This window comes from Oncorhynchus nerka, linkage group LG2, assembly GCF_034236695.1.
Source record: "Oncorhynchus nerka isolate Pitt River linkage group LG2, Oner_Uvic_2.0, whole genome shotgun sequence".
Classification (NCBI taxonomy): Eukaryota; Metazoa; Chordata; class Actinopteri; order Salmoniformes; family Salmonidae; genus Oncorhynchus; species Oncorhynchus nerka.
In genome coordinates, this window is record NC_088397.1 from 19591256 (window position 1) to 19616366 (window position 25111).

The following is a 25111-nucleotide window of genomic DNA, read 5'->3' on the forward strand; positions in this document are numbered from 1 at the left end:
TGCTTCGACACAATCCTGTCTCGAAGCTCTACAGACAATTCCTTCTACCTCATGGTTTGGTTTTTGCTTTGACATGCACTGTCAACTGTGGGACCTTATATAGACAGGTGTGCCTTTCCAAATCATGTCCAATCAATTGAATTTACCACAGGTGGACTCCAATCAAATTGTAGAAACATCTCAAGGATGATCAATGGAAACAGGATTCACCTGAAATACATTTTGAGTCTTATAGCAAAGGGACTGAATACTTACAGTACCAGTCAAAAGTTCTAACACACCTACTCATTCAAGGGTTTTTCTTTATTTTTACTATTTTATACATTGTATAATATTCGTGAAGACATAAAAACTATGAAATAACGCATGTGGAATCATGAAGTAACCATTAAAAAAAAATATATATATATATTTTATATTTGAGATTCTTCAAAGTAGCCACCCTTTGCTTGATGACAGCTTTGCACACTCTTGGCATTCTCTCAACCAGCTTCACCTGGAATGCTTTTCCAACAGTCTTGAAGGAGTTCCCACATATGCTGAGCACTTGTTGGATGCTTTCTCTTCACTCTGCGGTCCAACTCATCCCAAACCATCTCAATTGGGTTGAGGTTGGGTGATTGTGGAGGCCAGGTCATCTGATGCAGCACTCCATCACTCTACTTCTTGGTCAAATAGCCCTTACACAGCCTGGAGGTTTGGTGGGTCATTGTCCTGTTGAAAAACAAATGATGTTCCAGATACTCAACTGGTCTAAAGAAGGCCAGTTTTATTGCTTCTTTAATCAGAACAACAGTTTTCAGCTGTGCTAACATAATTGCAAAAGTGTTTTCTAATGATCAATTAGACTTGAATTAGCTAACACAATGTGCCATTGGAACACAGGAGTGATGGTTGCTGACAATGGGCCTATGTACGCCTATGTAGATATTCCATTCAAAATCAGCCATTTCCAGCTACAATAGTCATTTACAACATTAACCATGTCTACGCTGTACTTCTGATCAATTTGATGTTATTTTAATGGACAAAAAATGTGCTTTTCTTTCAAAAACAAGGAAATTTCTAAGTGTCCCCAAACTTTGTTTTTTTTTGTTCAGGATATATCCTTCAGATCTCCTAGTGCTTCCAGATATCACAGGCAGAACCAGAGCTGAAGCCCCCAGTACCACATCACCATGTACTTCATCTGCTCACAGACTTCCCCACACAACAACATGGCTCATTCAAAGAGTGGCAGAAACACCAGGTTGAAAGGCTATTAAGTGTGGTAGGACCGTAGTTCCACACTTAGAAGTAACACAGAGAGCATTTTTTAAAAAGGCTTTTATCTTTTCTTACTGCACTTATTAGAGAGACAACTTGACATAAATGTAATCTATAGTGTAACATGGAGGTGAGGGAGAGAACATGGTTGAAGCTCCAGATTCTGAAACAGAATAGAATCAAAAGACTGTCATGAAAACCCAAACGGAGAGAAGGGGGAAATCAATGTGAGCGAAATGAGAGAGATTGTGCTGAGAACAGGAGACAGGATGATGTTAGGCCAGGTACGTTTACATCACAATCAATATCTTAATTCCAAATGTGGTCAAGTTGCAGTACATTTTTTATTAAACCCTATTGACATTTTACAGATGAAAATGTAACTCAATATTTTGTCGCAGGTGTATTTCAAATGATTCCGACTGGTACTTGCTTTCAAAACATTTCTGGGGGCTTAAGGAAATTCTGCGACATTTTCTACTTGGCCATAGGTCTAAATATCCCTCTTGGAGAAATCCTGGTGTGATTCTTCCATTCAATTTTGAGGAGGGACTGAGCTAATTAACCCAGATGCACTAAAGTAATGAGTTCTCTCCGGTGGCTCCATCCTTTAGAAAGAGATGAGTCTTGCCTGTGATCTTCCCAGGCCATATCATCAGGACATTGTCAACGCAAACAAAGCCCTTATCGGTCTTCCTTTCAAACCACCTGATTATCCCAGAGAAATGGGGGAGAAATAGAAAAGGCCATGTCCTTGCCCAGGCGCTCTAAATGTCAGTGAAAGGCCACGGGACCAAACCGTGTCTTTATATACGTTGGCATATTTTACAGACACGACAGGAAAATTCTCCCATCTCTCTCTGTGTGATTTGCCTGGCCACCACGCAGACAGACAGATGCCTTGTCAAGCTCATCGATCGGCAGAGACAGACATCATGACATCACCTCCGATTAAAAACCAACGATCACAGATAGTCCAAGCACCAATACATTACATTCAGCAGAAGAGATAAATATAACTTGTAACTTGTCCACCATGATTTCAAGGATTATACAATCTCTTAAACATGGTGTTTGTTAAGTGAATGTACAAGTTCTCATTGTGACACTAGTATGTAATTTGAATTTAATAGACAGTGTATTTCTGATTGTGATTGATCTGTTCTCAAGAGTTTGTCTGAAAATCAATGCCGACCATGATGGGTCAGTCAGCTCAGAGAGAGATGGGCTATTAGCTGTGACTACAGCATATAGTGGTGGAACTAAAATATCTCAAGATCTCTCAGGAATAGATCAAATTGGGAGCTGAAGCAAAATAATGACATAATAGATTATATTTTTTTTTTGGGGGTAATTGAATGACATGCCAAGTATCTGTGGTGATTGATGAGGGAGGGGTGAAGGAGGGAGACAGAGAGAGAGACAAAGTGAGAGATAAACAGAGTGAGAGAGAAACTCAGAGAAACCGAGAGATATTGTGAGAGAGAGAGCAAGAGAGAGTGAGTGAGACAGAGAGAGAGAGAGAGAGAGAGGGAGACAGAGAGAGAGTGATTGAGATGGAGAGGGAGAGAGAGAGAGAGTGAGTGAGACAGAGACAGAGAGAAAGAGAGTGTGACAGAAAGAGAGTGAGTGAGACAGAGAGAGAGAGAGAGATAGAGAGAGAGAGTGTGACAGAGAGAGAGAGAGAGTGAGTGAGACAGAGAGAGAGAAAGAGAGTGTGACAGAAAGAGAGAGAGAGAGACAGAGAGAGTGAGAGACAGAGAGAGACAGAGAGAGAGAGAGAAAGAGAGAGAGCGAGTGAGTGAGACATAGACAGAGAGAAAGAGAGTGTGACAGAAAGAGAGTGAGTGAGACAGAGAGAGAGAGAGAGAGAGAGAGAGAGAGCGAGACAGGGAGAGTGAGAGAGAGAGAGAGAGAGAGAGAGAGAGAGTGAGTGAGACAGAGAGAGAGAGAGATACGAGCGTTTCTGCATCTCCCCTGTAGAAATTGGCCATCTACAGTTCCTGGTTGTAAGCGAACCACAATATCCAGAAATCATAGCAATTTTAGGACGTAGTACCACACCTGTCGAGGTGGATCCAGTTGAGAAAGGGTAGCTAACGTTACTCACTGGACCAGCCACGCTTTCATAGTACATCAGCTTGCGAATAACAATTAATTTTGTATTTTTGTGTCAAGAACAACTATACAGTTTAGTCATGGTAGGGTGCTCAGTTCCTGGATGTGCAAATTACAAGCAAGTATAGGCTGCTGTGGTAACATTTCACGGTTTACCTTACTAAGAAGTCGAGCAGCGGTAACGTAGCTAACTTAGCTAGCTAACTATATTTGTTTTATCTAAACAAAAATATAGCTGGCTTTTATAATACGCTAGCTAGACATTCCAAAGCAAATCAATGTAATTATTTAGCAGCTATCTGCCAATGTGATTTGTACTTTTGCAAGCTAACGTTAGCTACGTTAGGTACATTAGCTTAAGCCTACAGGACCTTATCCAACCGTTAGCTAGCTAACTAAATTGCCGCAGAGGCTAACTTGACTGGCTTACGTTCAATTTACAGAGTCCAATCCCATCAACATCTGCAGCAACATCGACATCAAACTCAGCATCAGGAACTAGTGTAAGTCCCCTTTTCTAAATCTTTCAATGACTCCATGATGAGAAAATAAATATACTGGAGCTAGGCATTAACATGGTCCGTGTCTTGTTGTCATAGTTGATGTTGTTGTCATAGTCGGTGTGTTTATAAGTAGGTTATAACTTCTACTGTGGTTTTCTATGTATTATGGAGGCTTAGTGATTGTTTATGCAAAGCTTGAAGTCTAAATGGAAGAAAAGCAGAGTTAGGACGTAAGGAGGGGATGGTGTGGGTGACTGACTGTCTGTTGGTGTGGGTATTGTGTGTGAAGGTTATTATGCATGATATATTGACACAAGGGGGATGGGTGGATATAGTACCTTGTTTGAGTGTGTATTGATGGGGACAAAGTAGTCAAATGTTTACTAATCACTGACTAATGTGTATCCTACAGACTAATCCTGCTTCTGATGATGACCTCGACACCAGCTTCAGTAATACAGATCCTGTAAACCTACTGGATGAAAGCTTTCAGCCGGGAACAAGCTCAAGCTCAACATCTGACTCGGAAGAGGAAGCGACTGCACAGGGCTGGCAAAAGCCAAAGTGTATAGTCTATGAGTCCAAGGTCATGGAGCTCATGAAGTTCTGCCAGGCCAGCTGCCATTGCCCAACACAAGACGAGGTTCACCAGCTGAAGAACATTCAGGACCCTACCTGGAACATTCAGCAAACACAAGATCCAAATTAGGTTATGATGTTGTAGTATAATATAGAATGCCTAGTATGCTCACAACTGCATTGTGGTCTAGATATTGCTAGCTGTTGTACATACAGCGAGAATACAAAACATTAAGAACATCTGCTCTTTCCATAACATAGACTCATCAGGTAAATCCACTTCAATCAGTGTAGATGAAGGGGAGGTTCACAGGTCAAAGGTTAAAGGTTAAAGATGGATTGTTAAGCCTTGAGACAATTGAGAGATGGATTGTGTATGTATGCCATTCAGAGGCTGAATGGGAAAGACAAAATATCGGTTTGTGTCATGTTGAGTCAACATGGGCCAGCATCCCTGTGGAACCCTTTCGACACCTTGTAGAGTCCATGACCCAATGAATTGAGGCTGTTCTGAGGGCAAACGACGGGGATATAACTCAATATTAGGAGGGTGTCCCTAATGTTTGGTGTACTCAGTGTGTGTACTCAGTGTATGTATATAATGGTGTTTTTGATCAAATTTTTTATATTATATTTTTCACAAGTGTACTGACAAGTGACTAATGATCCCAGCTGCATCAGAAACCAATAAAGTGTTGACTTCAACTTCTGCATCAATTCATTGTGATATTCATGAAATACTGTATATTTAGAAGTAACAAGCTACAATGTTACTGCTAAAACATATTATGCAGGGTGTTGGTGTATCATTTCAAGTTGGCTAGTAAACATGCTTCAATAAAACAGTAGATTAGTCTGTCAATGTAGCAAATAAGTAGACATAGACTATTAAAACACAGTTTATTTGCTCTGGAGACCCAGGTGTGTTTACACAGTAGTATGCAGGAACAGGTATGGCAATGTATCACATATATACAGTAGAAGAAAAATATACTACTACGCCTATAATAAATACTGCAGTTCTACAAAGCAATACTTGCATATGATGTGGGTGGTGAGGTGTTCGCCATCACTTTTATAAAAGGGGAGATTGTTGTTATGGACCCTTCACATCTTCTCGAGTCATCAACTTATTTGTAGCCAACATACTGTCCATGGTGTGAGGGATAAATTGCTCAAATGGCCCCAACAACACACGCAGGCAAGGAGATTCAGTGCCTAGCTTCTCCCCATGTAGAACAAACTCAAAAAATAATCTGTAGGCCACCAAACAGTATTGTCTGTAAAATAATTACAAAAACGCTATAAGACTTTCATGAGCAATCGTTGTGTACTGTCTGTATTCCTACTGTAGCAGCACAATGCAGAATATCTCACAGTCACGTCAGCTAGCTAACTACAAGTTATAGTTACTCAAAAACTAATATGAGTTATAAAGCCAAAGTCATTCCTTCACTCTTCTTCATCATCATCAAAACATTTCTCCAGTTTTGCTGCTAATAAGATGCACTTAAGCTAGCTAGGCTAGCTAATGTTGGCTAGCTTGGCTAGTAAGCGCCGCTATGGCCGAATCAATCACAAAACTATACTGTACTGAACAACACTGCCTCGTGTGAAAAGAGAGATTATATTGCTAGCTAGTTACTGACAGCAAAACAAATGTTTGTCATTTGCCCTCCTGATCTCGCTGATCTAGGGTGCCACCGCCAGTTGATCTGGGAGGTTCCAGCGATACGCCATCCCATCTGGTTTGCACTTAGTGGGACTCTCCATTGTTTTTCAACAAGACAATAACCCAAAACACACCTCCAGTGATGGAGTGCTGCATCAGATGACCTGGCCTCCACAATCACCCGACCTCAACCCAATTGAGATGGTTTGGGATGAGTTGGTCCGCAGAGTGAAGGAAAAGCAGCCAACAAGTGTTCAGCATATGTGGGAACTCCTTCAAGACTGTTGGAAAAGCATTCCAGGTGAAGCTGGTTGAGAGAATGCCAAGAGTGTGTAAAGCTGTCATCAAGCAAAGGGTAGCTACTTTGAAGAATCTCAAATATTAAATATATTTTGATTTGTTCAACACCTTTTTGACTACATGATTCCATATGTGTTATTTCATAGTTTTGATGTCTTCACTATTATTCTACAATATAGAACATTGTAAAAATAAAGAAACACCCTGGAATGAGTGTGTGCATCCAAACTTTTGACTGGTACTGTATGTATATTTTTTAAGAGAAATGCCATTTAGAAGTAGCTCAAAAACCGGGATATCCTGCAATGTCGTGGCAGATAGTCCAATGTGTCACGTCCTGACCATAGAGAGCATTTATTTTCTATGGTAGAGTAGGTCCGGGCGTGACCAGGGGTTGTTATAGTTTATATTTTCTATGTGGGGTTCTAGGTTTATTTTCTATGTTGGTGATTTGTATGATTCCCAATTAGAGGCAGCTGGTAATTGTTGTCTCTAATTGGGGATCATACTTAAGTAGCATTTTTTCCCACCTGTGGGTTATGGGATATTGTTTGTTTAGTTGAGCACTGCATTGTTAGTCACGTTTCGTTTATTCTTTTGTTTTTTCTTTGTTTCACTGTCAAATAAATATGTGGAACTCTACATACGCTGCGCCTTGGTCCGTCTATACTAACGATCGTGACACAATGGCTCTAATGAACAAGGACAACAATATCTACTCGCCACTAGCGTGATCGTGCAATCGGCGAAACACAAAGGCCACATTAATTGCTATAAAACATGACTCACTTCATTTAAGATCAGACAGCAGGCTCAATCAATGATGTCATTGGCTGAACTCTCCCAATGCAAAAAAATCAAAAATATTGCTATGGTTCATAATTATGTCTGAAACACCGCTCATCACTCATACATATGTAGGGAGACTGGAAAAACACCACAAATAGTGTTTATCGGTGAAGTTTCTCTTTAAGGATTTGCAATTAGCCAATTAGTACAAGATGCGATATGCAACATTAGCAACCGAATGAAGAGCATAGACAGCGAGGAAATGTCAATGTTTTAGGTAGCAACAACTGGAGTGCTATTATACTGTATTCCATCTTTGTGGACCGCTGAAAGGTACATTAACATGCTATCAATAGTATGAGCACATAGAACAGATATAATTAGAATAATGACATCATTACTACTTAATAATATTTTTAGTTTGGGATTCTTTGAAAAATATAACTAAATATAATTTGGTACCAGGTAGCCACCGTTAAAGTCTATGATAATACCATCTGAAACAAAACTGTAAAGTAAATCAGTACTGAAATTACTCATAGCTGTCACGCCCTGGCCATAGAGAGGCTTTTTATTCTCTATTTTGATTAGGCCAGGGTGTGACTAGGGTGGGCATTCTATGTCCTTTTTTCTATGTTCTGTATTTCTATGTCTTGGCCTGGTATGGTTCTCAATCAGGGACAGCTGTCTATCGTTGTCTCTGATTGAGAACCATACTTAGGTACCCTTTTCCCCCACCTGTTTTGTGGGAAGTTAACTTTGACTTTGTTCAGGGCACAGAGCCCAAAGCCTCACGGTTTGGTTTTGTTCTTTGTTTTGTCGGTGTCATTTTTAATAAAAAGAAAATGTACGCTTACCATGCTGCACCTTGGTCCAGTCCTTCAGCCAGCTGTGACAATAGCAATTAGCAGCTAATTTCCAGGATAATTTGGCGACCGGGACAAGGTGGTAAAATACCTTAATGAAGTGCTTATTAGCAGGGAATTAGTCTCCAATCCACTATGTAGCATATGACTAGACAGCAATTAGAGCCAACCGTTAGACTGCATGTGATCAATGATGGGAGTATGTAACAGAGTACAGACATGTCAATCACAGTCAGTTTCACACCTGGGTCAAACACATATTCCAAAAGTGGCCCTTCGAGACAGATATTCTAAAAATGAAATATGCATTTCTACAAGACTCAATGGTATTAAATGAGATGCATTATGTTTGCCCAGTACAATGGAACCAACGGAATAGTCCCAAATGGTCAAACCCTGAGCTGAATCAATGGCAAATAAGACCAATTTCAAGTTACACAAGCTAGTTAGGATTCGTCTTCATGGTATCAAATGTCAACACAAAGCAATGAAGGAATGAGTAGTTTGGGTTTCCGTAATATACAGTATCTTAGTAAGCCTCCAAATCCACTGTCCACTGAGATTTCCTCTTTCAGTAGAGAAAGTAGTGACAACAGACAGACTACAGTTTCCTGTGGCCACAGTGAGAGCTTTTCTCGTATGTTCTCCAGCAGGTGATTTCTTTTTTTAAATGGCGAGACCAGTCAGTCGACAACGCTCCTCCAAAACACAGTCCAGCCGCGTCCAGAGGCTTGTTACAGATTCAATTAGCAGCAGCGAGACAAAACCCCCTGGTCCTTCTCCTCCCAGGCGGAGCTGGGGGGCCACCCGCAAGACAGCCATGGGAACAAAGGGCCTCTCTGTCTGGCCCCTTGGCCCTACAAGAGCCCCCTCTTCTCGAGTGGCCCTGTTCCATCTGCACCCCTGCCGGGCTCACTCAACCACACACAACTCCCACACACACTGCTACCGCTAATTAGCACTCCCATTACCCGGCCAATTATTATTGCACTTGTGCTAATTAGAAATGATTTAAAGCATTTGTCAATTAGTCTTTTACATGCTCGCCTGGTAGGATGTGGGAGGCACATTAAATCAACTGGTTACAAGCCGAGAAGACGCGGGTGTGAGGCGACCTGTTAAGAATTTTGTGCCTGCCTGGGAGAGTGTGAAACGACTCCGCATGGGGGGATTATTATACAGTAACATGCATGGGTGGAAGATGGTGTGGCTAAACCTTCACAGGTTCCATTCATTTCTTTCTTTTTGGTTTCCTGGTTGTCTAATTGAAGAAATGTCACACTTTGCAACATATTTGGACGTTGGTAGTTTTCTGTTGTTGTTTTTTGTCCCATGAGGTGTCCACTTTCTGTCCTATAGCTCTGTGCAGCAGGTGGCAGAGACCTCACGTGTCTAACTGCTGTGGTACCTTCTACCCAGGCATCTTCCAGTCAAGCAGCCAGCCTCCATCCATAGACAGGCACAACTCCTTTACTACAATCTCTGCCTTGCCACAGTTACCACTGAACATCTTCTGCCACTGCCAGTCACTCGTCAATCACTTCTAGATGTACAGTGTCTGGGTCCATGCCTGCACCAGAAGGAGGGGGCGTAAAAGAGAGAGAGAAAAAAAGAAAGGGTAGAAACAAAGGAGGAGTGGAGGAGAGGAGTTTCCAGTTGTGTACGTTGTCAGAGGCAGGGGGTTGTGGTTAAGAAGAGGGAGAAGGCCGGCCGAGAGACGCATACCAATTAGCCTTCTGGGAAGAAGCACTCAGAGAGCTAGGGCCTCATCACTATGGAAACCCCTCCCTAATAATCTCTGCCCCCTAAACCTCCATTCTCTCTCTCTCTCTCTCTCTCTCTCTCTCAGGAACCCGGCGCTGACATGCTTAATGACTAAAATGTAAATGTGTTACCGGGTTACCAAAAGCAAAAAATTGTAGCCAGCACATACTTCCCCTGTGTCTAAATGAGATGTCGTCAGTGGGAACGGGCTTGACGGAAGGACAGAGGGCCTCAGCTGCAAATTGGGGGGAAATAGTGCCCATACTGAACTCGCTAACAATGTTTTGCCAAACTCATCTGTTGTCCTGTCTCACTAGTCACCTAGATGAGCAGTCCTGAATGATGCTGATGGATCTAACAAGACTCAGTCTATTGTCTAAACAGATAGGAGGGTGAGACCAGAGAGATGCCTTGTTAACGCAAACATCTCCCATCTCTTATTGATTTCATTAGGATGCCGCAGGAGAGCTGATTGCATTCTGTCGGGACTCAAATGAGCCTCTCTCCTCTTCAAGCTCTCTCTCTCTCTTGATCTCTCTTTCTCTTCCGCTCTCAATTTTTCTCTCTCTCCCTCTCATTTTACTCTCGCTCTCTACTCTCTTTCCCTTGCTCTCGCTCTCTCGTTCTCTCGAGGGACTGAGCTGTGTCTCAGAGTGTGGCCCCTCCGGCGGGATCCGTTTTAATCAGTTTAATTAATTTCCAATCATAGGAAGGTAAACTAATCAGGGGGTGTATTAAACACTGACGTCTCCGTTGAAGACCCTGCTGAGACACTGAGCTAGAGACAGGAGTACTGTCTTGGGTTTACACTACTATAGGGAACACTTTGGTTTACACTACTGTAGGGAACACTTTGGTTTACACTACTGTAGGGAACACTTTGGTTTACACTACTGTAGGGAACACTTTGGTTTACACTACTATAGGGAACACTTTGGTTTACACTACTATAGGGAACACTTTGGTTTACACTACTGTAGGGAACACTTTGGTTTACACTACTATAGGGACCACTTTGGTTTACACTACTGTATGGAACACTTTGGTTTACACTACTGTAGGGAACACTTTGGTTTACACTACTATAGGGAACACTTTGGTTTACACTACTGTAGGGAACACTTTGGTTTACACTACTGTAGGGAACACTTTGGTTTACACTACTGTAGGGAACACTTTGGTTTACACTACTGTAGGGAACATTTTGGTTTACACTACTATAGGGAACACTTTGGTTTTACACTACTATAGGGAACACTTTGGTTCACACTAATGTAGGGAACACTTTGGTTTACACTACTGTAGGGAACACTTGGGTTTACACTACTGTAGGGAACACTGGTTTACACTACTGTAGGGAACACTTTGGTTTACACTACTGTAGGGAACACTTGGGTTTACACTACTATAGGGAACACTTTGGTTTACACTACTGTAGGGAACACTTTGGTTTACACTACTGTAGGGAACACTTTGGTTTACACTACTGTAGGAAACACTTTGGTTTGCACTACTATAGGGAACACTTTGGTTTACACTACTATAGGGAACACTTTGGTTTACACTACTATAGGGAACACTTTGGTTTACACTACTGTAGGGAACACTTGGGTTTACACTACTATAGGGAACACTTTGGTTTACACTACTGTAGGGAACACTTTGGTTTACACTACTGTAGGGAACACTTTGGTTTACACTACTATAGGGAACACTTTGGTTTGCACTACTATAGGGAACTCTGGTTTACACTACTGTAGGGAACACTTTGGTTTACACTACTGTAGGGAACACTTTGGTTTACACTACTGTAGGGAACACTTTGGTTTACACTACTGTAGGGAACACTTTGGTTTACACTACTGTAGGGAACACTCTGGTTTACACTACTGTAGGGAACACTTGGGTTTACACTACTATAGGGAACACTTTGGTTTACACTACTGTAGGGAACACTTTGGTTTACACTACTGTAGGGAACACTTTGGTTTACACTACTGTAGGAAACACTTTGGTTTGCACTACTATAGGGAACACTTTGGTTTACACTACTATAGGGAACACTTTGGTTTACACTACTATAGGGAACACTTTGGTTTACACTACTGTAGGGAACACTTGGGTTTACACTACTATAGGGAACACTTTGGTTTACACTACTGTAGGGAACACTTTGGTTTACACTACTGTAGGGAACACTTTGGTTTACACTACTATAGGGAACACTTTGGTTTGCACTACTATAGGGAACTCTGGTTTACACTACTGTAGGGAACACTTTGGTTTACACTACTGTAGGGAACACTTTGGTTTACACTACTGTAGGGAACACTTTGGTTTACACTACTGTAGGGAACACTTTGGTTTACACTACTGTAGGGAACACTTTGGTTTACACTACTGTAGGGAACACTTTGGTTTACACTACTATAGGGAACACTTTGGTTTACACTACTGTAGGGAACACTTTGGTTTACACTACTGTAGGGAACACTTTGGTTTACACTACTGTAGGGAACACTTTGGTTTACACTACTGTAGGGAACACTTTGGTTTACACTACTACAGGGAACACTTTGGTTTACACTACTATCGGGAACACTTTGGTTTACACTACTATAGGGAACACTTTGGTTTACACTACTGTAGGGAACACTTTGGTTTACACTACTATAGGGAACACTTTGGTTTACACTACTATAGGGAACACTTTGGTTTACACTACTGTAGGGAACATTTTGGTTTACACTACTATAGGGAACACTTTGGTTTTACACTACTATAGGGAACACTTTGGTTCACACTAATGTAGGGAACACTTTGGTTTACACTACTGTAGGGAACACTTGGGTTTACACTACTGTAGGGAACACTGGTTTACACTACTGTAGGGAACACTTTGGTTTACACTACTGTAGGGAACACTTTGGTTTACACTACTGTAGGGAACACTTTGGTTTACACTACTGTAGGGAACACTTTGGTTTACACTACTGTAGGGAACACTTTGGTTTACACTACTGTAGGGAACACTTTGGTTTACACTACTGTAGGGAACACTTTGGTTTACACTACTGTAGGAAACACTTTGGTTTACACTACTGTAGGAAACACTTTGGTTTGCACTACTATAGGGAACACTTTGGTTTACACTACTGTAGGGAACACTTTGGTTTACACTACTATAGGGAACACTTTGGTTTACACTACTATAGGGAACACTTTGGTTTACACTACTATAGGGAACACTTTGGTTTACACTACTATAGGGAACACTTTGGTTTACACTACTGTAGGGAACACTTGGGTTTACACTACTATAGGGAACACTTTGGTTTACACTACTGTAGGGAACACTTTGGTTTACACTACTGTAGGGAACACTTTGGTTTACACTACTGTAGGGAACACTTTGGTTTGCACTACTATAGGGAACACTTTGGTTTACACTACTGTAGGGAACACTTTGGTTTACACTACTGTAGGGAACACTTTGGTTTACACTACTGTAGGGAACACTTTGGTTTACACTACTGTAGGGAACACTTTGGTTTACACTACTGTAGGGAACACTTTGGTTTACACTACTGTAGGGAACACTTTGGTTTACACTACTATAGGGAACACTTTGGTTTACACTACTATAGGGAACACTTTGGTTTACACTACTGTAGGGAACACTTTGGTTTACACTACTATAGGGAACACTTTGGTTTACACTACTATAGGGAACACTTTGGTTTACACTACTGTAGGGAACACTTTGGTTTACACTACTATAGGGAACACTTTGGTTTACACTACTATAGGGAACACTTTGGTTTACACTACTATAGGGAACACTTTGGTTTACACTACTGTAGGGAACACTTTGGTTTACACTACTGTAGGGAACACTTTGGTTTACACTACTATAGGGAACACTTTGGTTTACACTACTGTAGGGAACACTTTGGTTTACACTACTATAGGGAACACTTTGGTTTACACTACTATAGGGAACACTTTGGTTTACACTACTGTAGGGAACACTTTGGTTTACACTACTATAGGGAACACTTTGGTTTACACTACTATAGGGAACACTTTGGTTTACACTACTGTAGGGAACACTTTGGTTTACACTACTGTAGGGAACACTTTGGTTTACACTACTATAGGGAACATTTTGGTTTACACTACTACAGGGAACACTTTGGTTTGCACTACTATAGGGAACACTTTGGTTTACACTACTATAGGGAACACTTTGGTTTACACTACTGTAGGGAACACTTTGGTTTACACTACTGTAGGGAACACTTTGGTTTACACTACTGTAGGGAACACTTTGGTTTACACTACTGTAGGGAACACTTTGGTTTACACTACTGTAGGGAACACTTTGGTTTACACTACTGTAGGGAACACTTTGGTTTACACTACTGTAGGGAACACTTTGGTTTACACTACTATAGGGAACTCTTTGGTTTACACTACTGTAGGGAACACTTTGGTTTGCACTACTGTAGGGAACACTTTGGTTTACACTACTGTCGGGAACACTTTGGTTTACACTACTGTAGGGAACACTTTGGTTTACACTACTACAGGGAACACTTTGGTTTACACTACTAAAAGGATCACTTTGGTTTACACTACTACAGGGAACACTTTGGTTTACACTACTAAAGTGTTCACACTACTGTAGGGAACACTTTGGTTTACACTACTACAGGGAACACTTTGGTTTACACTACTATAGGGAACACTTTGGTTTACACTACTATAGGGAACACTTTGGTTTACACTACTATAGGGAACACTTTGGTTTACACTACTGTAGGGAACACTTTGGTTTACACTACTATAGGGAACACTTTGGTTCACACTAATGTAGGGAACACTTTGGTTTACACTACTGTAGGGAACACTTTGGTTTACACTACTGTAGGGAACACTTTGGTTTACACTACTGTAGGGAACACTTTGGTTTACACTACTGTAGGGAACACTTTGGTTTACACTACTATAGGGAACACTTTGGTTTACACTACTGTAGGGAACACTTTGGTTTACACTACTGTAGGGAACACTTTGGTTTACACTACTGTAGGAACACTTTGGTTTACACTACTATAGGGAACACTTTGGTTTACACTACTATAGGGAACACTTTGGTTTACACTACTATAGGGAACACTTTGGTTTACACTACTGTAGGGAACACTTTGGTTTACACTACTATAGGGAACACTTTGGTTTACACTACTGTAGGGAACACTTTGGTTTACACTACTGTAGGGAACACTTTGGTTTACACTACTATAGGGAACACTTTGGTTTACACTACTATAGGGAACTCTTTGGTTTACACTACTGTAGGGAACACTTTGGTTTACACTACTGTAGGAACACTTTGGTTTACACTACTGTAGGGAACACTTTGGTTTACACTACTGTAGGGAACACTTTGGTTTACACTACTGTAGGGAACACTTTGGTTTACACTACTGTAGGGAACACTTGGTTTACACTACTATAGGGAACACTTTGGTTTACACTACTGTAGGGAACACTTTGGTTTACACTACTGTAGGGAACACTTTGGTTTACACTACTGTAGGAACACTTTGGTTTACACTACTATAGGGAACACTTTGGTTTACACTACTATAGGGAACACTTTGGTTTACACTACTATAGGGAACACTTTGGTTTACACTACTGTAGGGAACACTTGGGTTTACACTACTATAGGGAACACTTTGGTTTACACTACTTTAGGGAACACTTTGGTTTACACTACTGTAGGGAACACTTTGGTTTACACTACTATAGGGAACACTTTGGTTTGCACTACTATAGGGAACTCTGGTTTACACTACTGTAGGGAACACTTTGGTTTACACTACTGTAGGGAACACTTTGGTTTACACTACTGTAGGGAACACTTTGGTTTACACTACTGTAGGGAACACTTTGGTTTACACTACTGTAGGGAACACTCTGGTTTACACTACTGTAGGGAACACTTTGGTTTACACTACTATAGGGAACACTTTGGTTTACACTACTGTAGGGAACACTTTGGTTTACACTACTGTAGGGAACACTTTGGTTTACACTACTGTAGGGAACACTTTGGTTTACACTACTGTAGGGAACACTTTGGTTTACACTACTACAGGGAACACTTTGGTTTACACTACTATCGGGAACACTTTGGTTTACACTACTATAGGGAACACTTTGGTTTACACTACTGTAGGGAACACTTTGATTTACACTACTGTAGGGAACACTTTGGTTTACACTACTGTAGGGAACACTTTGGTTTACACTACTGTAGGGAACACTTTGGTTTACACTACTGTAGGGAACACTTTGGTTTACACTACTGTAGGGAACACTTTGGTTTACACTACTGTAGGAAACACTTTGGTTTACACTACTGTAGGAACACTTTGGTTTACACTACTATAGGGAACACTTTGGTTTACACTACTGTAGGGAACACTTTGGTTTACACTACTATAGGGAACACTTTGGTTTACACTACTATAGGGAACACTTTGGTTTACACTACTATAGGGAACACTTTGGTTTACACTACTATAGGGAACACTTTGGTTTACACTACTGTAGGGAACACTTTGGTTTACACTACTATAGGGAACACTTTGGTTTACACTACTGTAGGGAACACTTTGGTTTACACTACTGTAGGGAACACTTTGGTTTACACTACTGTAGGGAACACTTTGGTTTGCACTACTATAGGGAACACTTTGGTTTACACTACTGTAGGGAACACTTTGGTTTACACTACTGTAGGGAACACTTTGGTTTACACTACTGTAGGGAACACTTTGGTTTACACTACTGTAGGGAACACTTTGGTTTACACTACTGTAGGGAACACTTTGGTTTACACTACTGTAGGGAACACTTTGGTTTACACTACTATAGGGAACACTTTGGTTTACACTACTGTAGGGAACACTTTGGTTTACACTACTGTAGGGAACACTTTGGTTTACACTACTGTAGGGAACACTTTGGTTTACACTACTACAGGGAACACTTTGGTTTACACTACTATAGGGAACACTTTGGTTTACACTACTATAGGGAACACTTTGGTTTACACTACTGTAGGGAACACTTTGGTTTACACTACTATAGGGAACACTTGGGTTTACACTACTATAGGGAACACTTTGGTTTACACTACTGTAGGGAACACTTTGGTTTACACTACTGTAGGGAACACTTTGGTTTACACTACTGTAGGGAACACTTTGGTTTACACTACTGTAGGGAACACTTTGGTTTACACTACTGTAGGGAACACTTTGGTTTACACTACTATAGGGAACATTTTGGTTTACACTACTACAGGGAACACTTTGGTTTACACTACTATAGGGAACACTTTGGTTTACACTACTGTCGGGAACACTTTGGTTTACACTACTGTAGGGAACACTTTGGTTTACACTACTAAAAGGATCACTTTGTTTTACACTACTACAGGGAACACTTTGGTTTACACTACTAAAGTGTTCACACTACTGTAGGGAACACTTTGGTTTACACTACTAAAGTGTTCACACTACTGTAGGGAACACTTTGGTTTACACTACTACAGGGAACACTTTGGTTTACACTACTATAGGGAACACTTTGGTTTACACTACTATAGGGAACACTTTGGTTTACACTACTATAGGGAACACTTTGGTTTACACTACTATAGGGAACACTTTGGTTTACACTACTGTAGGGAACACTTTGGTTTACACTACTATAGGGAACACTTTGGTTTACACTACTGTAGGGAACACTTTGGTTTACACTACTGTAGGGAACACTTTGGTTTACACTACTGTAGGGAACACTTTGGTTTACACTACTGTAGGGAACACTTTGGTTTACACTACTGTAGGGAACACTTTGGTTTACACTACTGTAGGGAACACTTTGGTTTACACTACTGTAGGGAACACTTTGGTTTACACTACTGTAGGAAACACTTTGGTTTACACTACTGTAGGGAACACTTTGGTTTACACTACTGTAGGGAACACTTTGGTTTACACTACTGTAGGGAACACTTTGGTTTACACTACTATAGGGAACACTTTGGTTTACACTACTATAGGGAACACTTTGGTTTACACTACTGTAGGGAACACTTTGGTTTACACTACTGTAGGGAACACTTTGGTTTACACTACTGTAGGGAACACTTTGGTTTACACTACTGTAGGGAACACTTTGGTTTACACTACGGTAGGGAACACTTTGGTTTACACTACTGTAGGGAACACTTTGGTTTACAGTACTGTAGGGAACACTTTGGTTTGCACTACTATAGGGAACACTTTGGTTTACACTGTAGGGAACACTTTGGTTTACACTACTGTAGGAACACTTTGGTTTACACTACTGTAGGGAACACTTTGGTTTACACTACTGTAGGGAACACTTTGGTTTACACTACTGTAGGGAACACTTTGGTTTACACTACTGTAGGGAACACTTTGGTTTACACTACTATAGGGAACACTTTGGTTTACACTACTGTAGGGAACACTTTGGTTTACACTACTGTAGGGAACACTTTGGTTTACACTACTGTAGGGAACACTTTGGTTTACACTACTAGGGAACACTTTGGTTTACACTACTATAGGGAACACTTTGGTTTACACTACTATAGGGAACACTTTGGTTTACACTACTGTAGGGAACACTTTGGTTTACACTACTATAGGGAACACTTGGGTTTACACTACTATAGGGAACACTTTGGTTTACACTACTGTAGGGAACACTTTGGTTTACACTACTATAGGGAACACTTTGGTTTACACTACTATAGGGAACACTTTGGTTTACACTACTGTAGGGAACACTTTGGTTTACACTACTGTAGGGAACACTTTGGTTTACACTACTATAGGGAACATTTTGGTTTACACTACTACAGGGAACACTTTGGTTTACACTACTATAGGGAACACTTTAGTTTACACTACTGTCGGGAACACTTTGGTTTACACTACTGTAGGGAACACTTTGGTTTACACTACTAAAAGGATCACTTTGTTTTACACTACTACAGGGAACACTTTGGTTTACACTACTAAAGTGTTCACACTACTGTAGGGAACACTTTGGTTTACACTACTACAGGGAACACTTTGGTTTACACTACTATAGGGAACACTTTGGTTTACACTACTATAGGGAACACTTTGGTTTACACTACTATAGGGAACACTTTGGTTTACACTACTATAGGGAACACTTTGGTTTACACTACTATAGGGAACACTTTGGTTTACACTACTGTAGGGTTCACTTTGGTTTACACTACTACAGGGAACACTTTGGTTTACACTACTAAAAGGATCACTTTGGTTTACACTACTACAGGGAACACTTTGGTTTACACTACTAAAGTGTTCACACTACTGTAGGGAACACTTTGGTTTACACTACTACAGGGAACACTTTGGTTTACACTACTATAGGGAACACTTTGGTTTACACTACTATAGGGAACACTTTGGTTTACACTACTATAGGGAACACTTTGGTTTACACTACTGTAGGGAACACTTTGGTTTACACTACTATAGGGAACACTTTGGTTCACACTAATGTAGGGAACACTTTGGTTTACACTACTGTAGGGAACACTTTGGTTTACACTACTGTAGGGAACACTTTGGTTTACACTACTGTAGGGAACACTTTGGTTTACACTACTGTAGGGAACACTTTGGTTTACACTACTATAGGGAACACTTTGGTTTACACTACTGTAGGGAACACTTTGGTTTACACTACTGTAGGGAACACTTTGGTTTACACTACTGTAGGGAACACTTTGGTTTGCACTACTATAGGGAACACTTTGGTTTACACTACTATAGGGAACACTTTGGTTTACACTACTATAGGGAACACTTTGGTTTACACTACTGTAGGGAACACTTACACTACTGTAGGGAACACTTTGGTTTACACTACTGTAGGGAACACTTTGGTTTACACTACTGTAGGGAACACTTTGGTTTACACTACTATAGGGAACACTTTGGTTTGCACTACTATAGGGAACACTTTGGTTTACACTACTGTAGGGAACACTTTGGTTTACACTACTGTAGGGAACACTTTGGTTTACACTACTGTAGGGAACACTTTGGTTTACACTACTGTAGGGAACACTTTGGTTTACACTACTGTAGGGAACACTACACTACTGTAGGGAACACTTTGGTTTACACTACTATAGGGAACACTTTGGTTTACACTACTGTAGGGAACACTTTGGTTTACACTACTGTAGGGAACACTTTGGTTTACACTACTGTAGGAAACACTTTGGTTTACACTACTGTAGGGAACACTTTGGTTTACACTACTACACTTTGGTTTACACTACTATAGGGAACACTTTGGTTTACACTACTGTAGGGAACACTTTGGTTTACACTACTATAGGGAACACTTTGGTTTACACTACTGTAGGGAACACTTTGGTTTACACTACTGTAGGGAACACTTTGGTTTACACTACTGTAGGGAACACTTTGGTTTACACTACTATAGGGAACACTTTGGTTTACACTACTGTAGGGAACACTTTGGTTTACACTACTGTAGGGAACACTTTGGTTTACACTACTGTAGGGAACACTTTGGTTTACACTACTGTAAACACTTTGGTTTACACTACTGTAGGGAACACTTTGGTTTACACTACTGTAGGGAACACTTTGGTTTACACTACTGTAGGGAACACTTTGGTTTACACTACTGTAGGGAACACTTTGGTTTACACTACTGTAGGGAACACTTTGGTTTACACTACTGTAGGGAACACTTTGGTTTACACTACTGTAGGGAACACTTTGGTTTACACTACTTTTGGTTTACACTACTATAGGGAACACTTTGGTTTACACTACTATAGGGAACACTTTGGTTTACACTACTGTAGGGAACACTTTGGTTTACACTACTGTAGGGAACACTTTGGTTTACACTACTGTAGGGAACACTTTGGTTTACACTACTGTAGGGAACACTTTGGTTTACACTACTGTAGGGAACACTTTGGTTTACACTACTGTAGGGAACACTTTGGTTTACACTTTTTGGTTTACACTACTGTAGGGAACACTTTGGTTTACACTACTGTAGGGAACACTGGTTTAACACTTTTTGGTTTACACTACTGTAGGGAACACTTTGGTTTACACTACTGTAGGGAACACTTTGGTTTACACTACTGTAGGGAACACTTTGGTTTACACTACTGTAGGGAACACTTTGGTTTACACTACTGTAGGGAACACTTTGGTTTACACTACTGTAGGGAACACTTTGGTTTACACTACACTTTGGTTTAGGGAACACTTTGGTTTACACTACTGTAGGGAACACTTTGGTTTACACTACTGTAGGGAACACTTTGGTTTACACTACTATAGGGAACACTTTGGTTTACACTACTGGTTTGGTTTACACTACTATAGGGAACACTTTGGTTTACACTACTGTAGGGAACACTTTGGTTTACACTACTTAGGGAACACTTTGGTTTACACTACTGTAGGGAACACTTTGGTTTACACTACTGGGGAACACTTTGGTTTACACTACTGTAGGGAACACTTTGGTTTACACTACTATAGGGAACACTTTGGTTTACACTACTGTAGGGAACACTTTGGTTTACACTACTGTAGGGAACACTTTGGTTTACACTACTGTAGGGAACACTTTGGTTTACACTACTGTAGGGAACACTTTGGTTTACACACTTTGGTTTACACTGTAGGGAACACTTTACTATAGGTTTTTACACTACTGTAGGGAACACTTTGGTTTACACTACTGTAGGGAACACTTTGGTTTACACTACTGTAGGGAACACTTTGGTTTACACTACTGTAGGGAACACTTTGGTTTACACTACTACACTTTGGTTTACACTAGGGAACACTTTGGTTTACACTACTGTAGGGAACACTTTGGTTTACACTACTGTAGGGTTTAACACACTTTGGTTTACACTACTGTAGGGAACACTTTGGTTTACACTACTGTAGGGAACACTTTGGTTTACACTACTGTAGGGAACACTTTGGTTTACACTACTGTAGGGAACACTTTGGTTTACACTAGGGAACACTTTGGTTTAGGGAACACTTTGGTTTACACTACTGTAGGGAACACTTTGGTTTACACTACTGTAGGGAACACTTTGGTTTGGTACACTACTGTAGGGAACACTTTGGTTTACACTACTGTAGGGAACACTTTGGTTTACACTACTGTAGGGAACACTTTGGTTTACACTACTTTGGTTTACACTACTGTAGGGAACACTTTGGTTTACACTACTGTAGGGAACACTTTGGTTTACACTACTGTAGGGAACACTTTGGTTTACACTACTGTACTTTGGTTTACACTACTATAGGGAACACTTTGGTTTACACTACTATAGGAACACTTTGGTTTACACTACTGTAGGGAACACTTTGGTTTACACTACTGTAGGGAACACTTTGGTTTACACTACTGTAGGGAACACTTTGGTTTACACTACTGTAGGGAACACTTTGGTTTACACTACTGTAGGGAACACTTTGGTTTACACTACTGTAGGGAACACTTTGGTTTACACTACTGAAACACTTTGGTTTACTGTAGGGAACACTTTGGTTTACACTACTGTAGGGAACACTTTGGTTTACACTACTGTAGGAACACTTTGGTTTACACTACTGTAGGGAACACTTTGGTTTACACTACTGTAGGGAACACTTTGGTTTACACTACTGTAGGGAACACTTTGGTTTACACTACTGTAGGGAACACTTTGGTTTACACTACTGTAGGGAACACTTTGGTTTACACTACTGTAGGGAACACTTTGGTTTACACTACTGTAGGGAACACTTTGGTTTACACTACTGTAGGGAACACTTTGGTTTACACTACTGTAGGGAACACTTTGGTTTACACTACTGTAGGGAACACTTTGGTTTACACTACTGTAGGGAACACTTTGGTTTACACTAGGGAACACTTTGGTTTACACTACTGTAGGGAACACTTTGGTTTACACTACTGTAGGGAACACTTTGGTTTACACTACTGTAGGGAACACTTTGGTTTACACTACTGTAGGGAACACTTTGGTTTACACTACTGTAGGGAACACTTTGGTTTACACTACTGTAGGGAACACTTTGGTTTACACTACTGTAGGGAACACTTTGGTTTACACTACTGTAGGGAACACTTTGGTTTACACTACTGTAGGGAACACTTTGGTTTACACTACTGTAGGGAACACTTTGGTTTACACTACTAGGGAACACTTTGGTTTACACTACTGTAGGGAACACTTTGGTTTACACTACTATAGGGAACACTTTGGTTTACACTACTGTAGGGAACACTTTGGTTTACACTACTGTAGGGAACACTTTGGTTTACACTTTGGGGAACACTTTGGTTTACACTACTGTAGGGAACACTTTGGTTTACACTACTATAGGGAACACTTTGTTTACACTACTGTAGGGAACACTTTGGTTTACACTACTGTAGGGAACACTTTGGTTTACACTACTGTAGGGAACACTTTGGTTTACACTACTATAGGGAACACTTTGGTTTACACTACTATAGGGAACACTTTGGTTTACACTACTATAGGGAACACTTTGGTTTACACTACTGTAGGGAACACTTTGGTTTACACTACTGTAGGGAACACTTTGGTTACACTACTAAAAGGAACACTTTGGTTTACACTACTATAGGGAACACTTTGGTTTACACTACTGTAGGGAACACTTTGGTTTACACTACTACAGGGAACACTTTGGTTTACACTACTGTAGGGAACACTTTGGTTTACACTACTGTAGGGAACACTTTGGTTTACACTACTGTAGGGAACACTTTGGTTTACACTACTGTAGGGAACACTTTGGTTTACACTACTATAGGGAACACTTTGGTTTACACTACTGTAGGGAACACTTTGGTTTACACTACTACAGGGAACACTTTGGTTTACACTACTAAAGGAACACTTTGGTTTACACTACTGTAGGGAACACTTTGGTTTACACTACTAAAGGGAACACTTTGGGAACACTTTTACACTACTGTAGGGAACACTTTGGTTTACACTTTACACTTTGGTTTACACTACTAGGGAACACTTTGGTTTACACTACTGTAGGGAACACTTTGGTTTACACTACTGTAGGGAACACTTTGGTTTACACTACTGTAGGGAACACTTTGGTTTACACTACTGTAGGGAACACTTTGGTTTACACTACTGTAGGGAACACTTTGGTTTACACTACTGTAGGGAACACTTTTACACTACTGTAGGTTTACACTACTGTAGGGAACACTTTGGTTTACACTACTGTAGGGAACACTTTGGTTTACACTACTGTAGGGAACACTTTGGTTTACACTTGTAGGAACACTTTGGTTTACACTACTGTAGGGAACACTTTGGTTTACACTACTGTAGGGAACACTTTGGTTTACACTACTGTAGGGAACACTTTGGTTTACACTACTGTAAACACTTTGGTTTACACTACTGTAGGGAACACTTTGGTTTACACTACTGTAGGGAACACTTTGGTTTACACTACTGTAGGAACACTTTGGTTTACTACTAGGAACACTTTGGTTTACACTACTGTAGGGAACACTTTGGTTTACTACTTTGGTTTACACTACTGTAGGGAACACTTTGGTTTACACTACTGTAGGGAACACTTTGGTTTACACTGTAGGGAACACTTTGGTTTACACTACTGTAGGGAACACTTTGGTTTACACTACTGTAGGGAACACTTTGGTTTACACTACTGTAGGGAACACTTTGGTTTACACTACTGTAGGGAACACTTTGGTTTACACTACTGTAGGGAACACTTTGGTTTACACTACTGTAGGGAACACTTTGGTTTACACTACTGTAGGGAACACTTTGGTTTACACTACTGTAGGGAACACTTTGGTTTACACTACTGTAGGGAACACTTTGGTTTACACTACTGTAGGGAACACTTTGGTTTACACTACTGTAGGGAACACTTTGGTTTACACTACTGTAGGGAACACTTTGGTTTACACTACTGTAGGGAACACTTTGGTTTACACTACTGTAGGGAACACTTTGGTTTACACTACTGTAG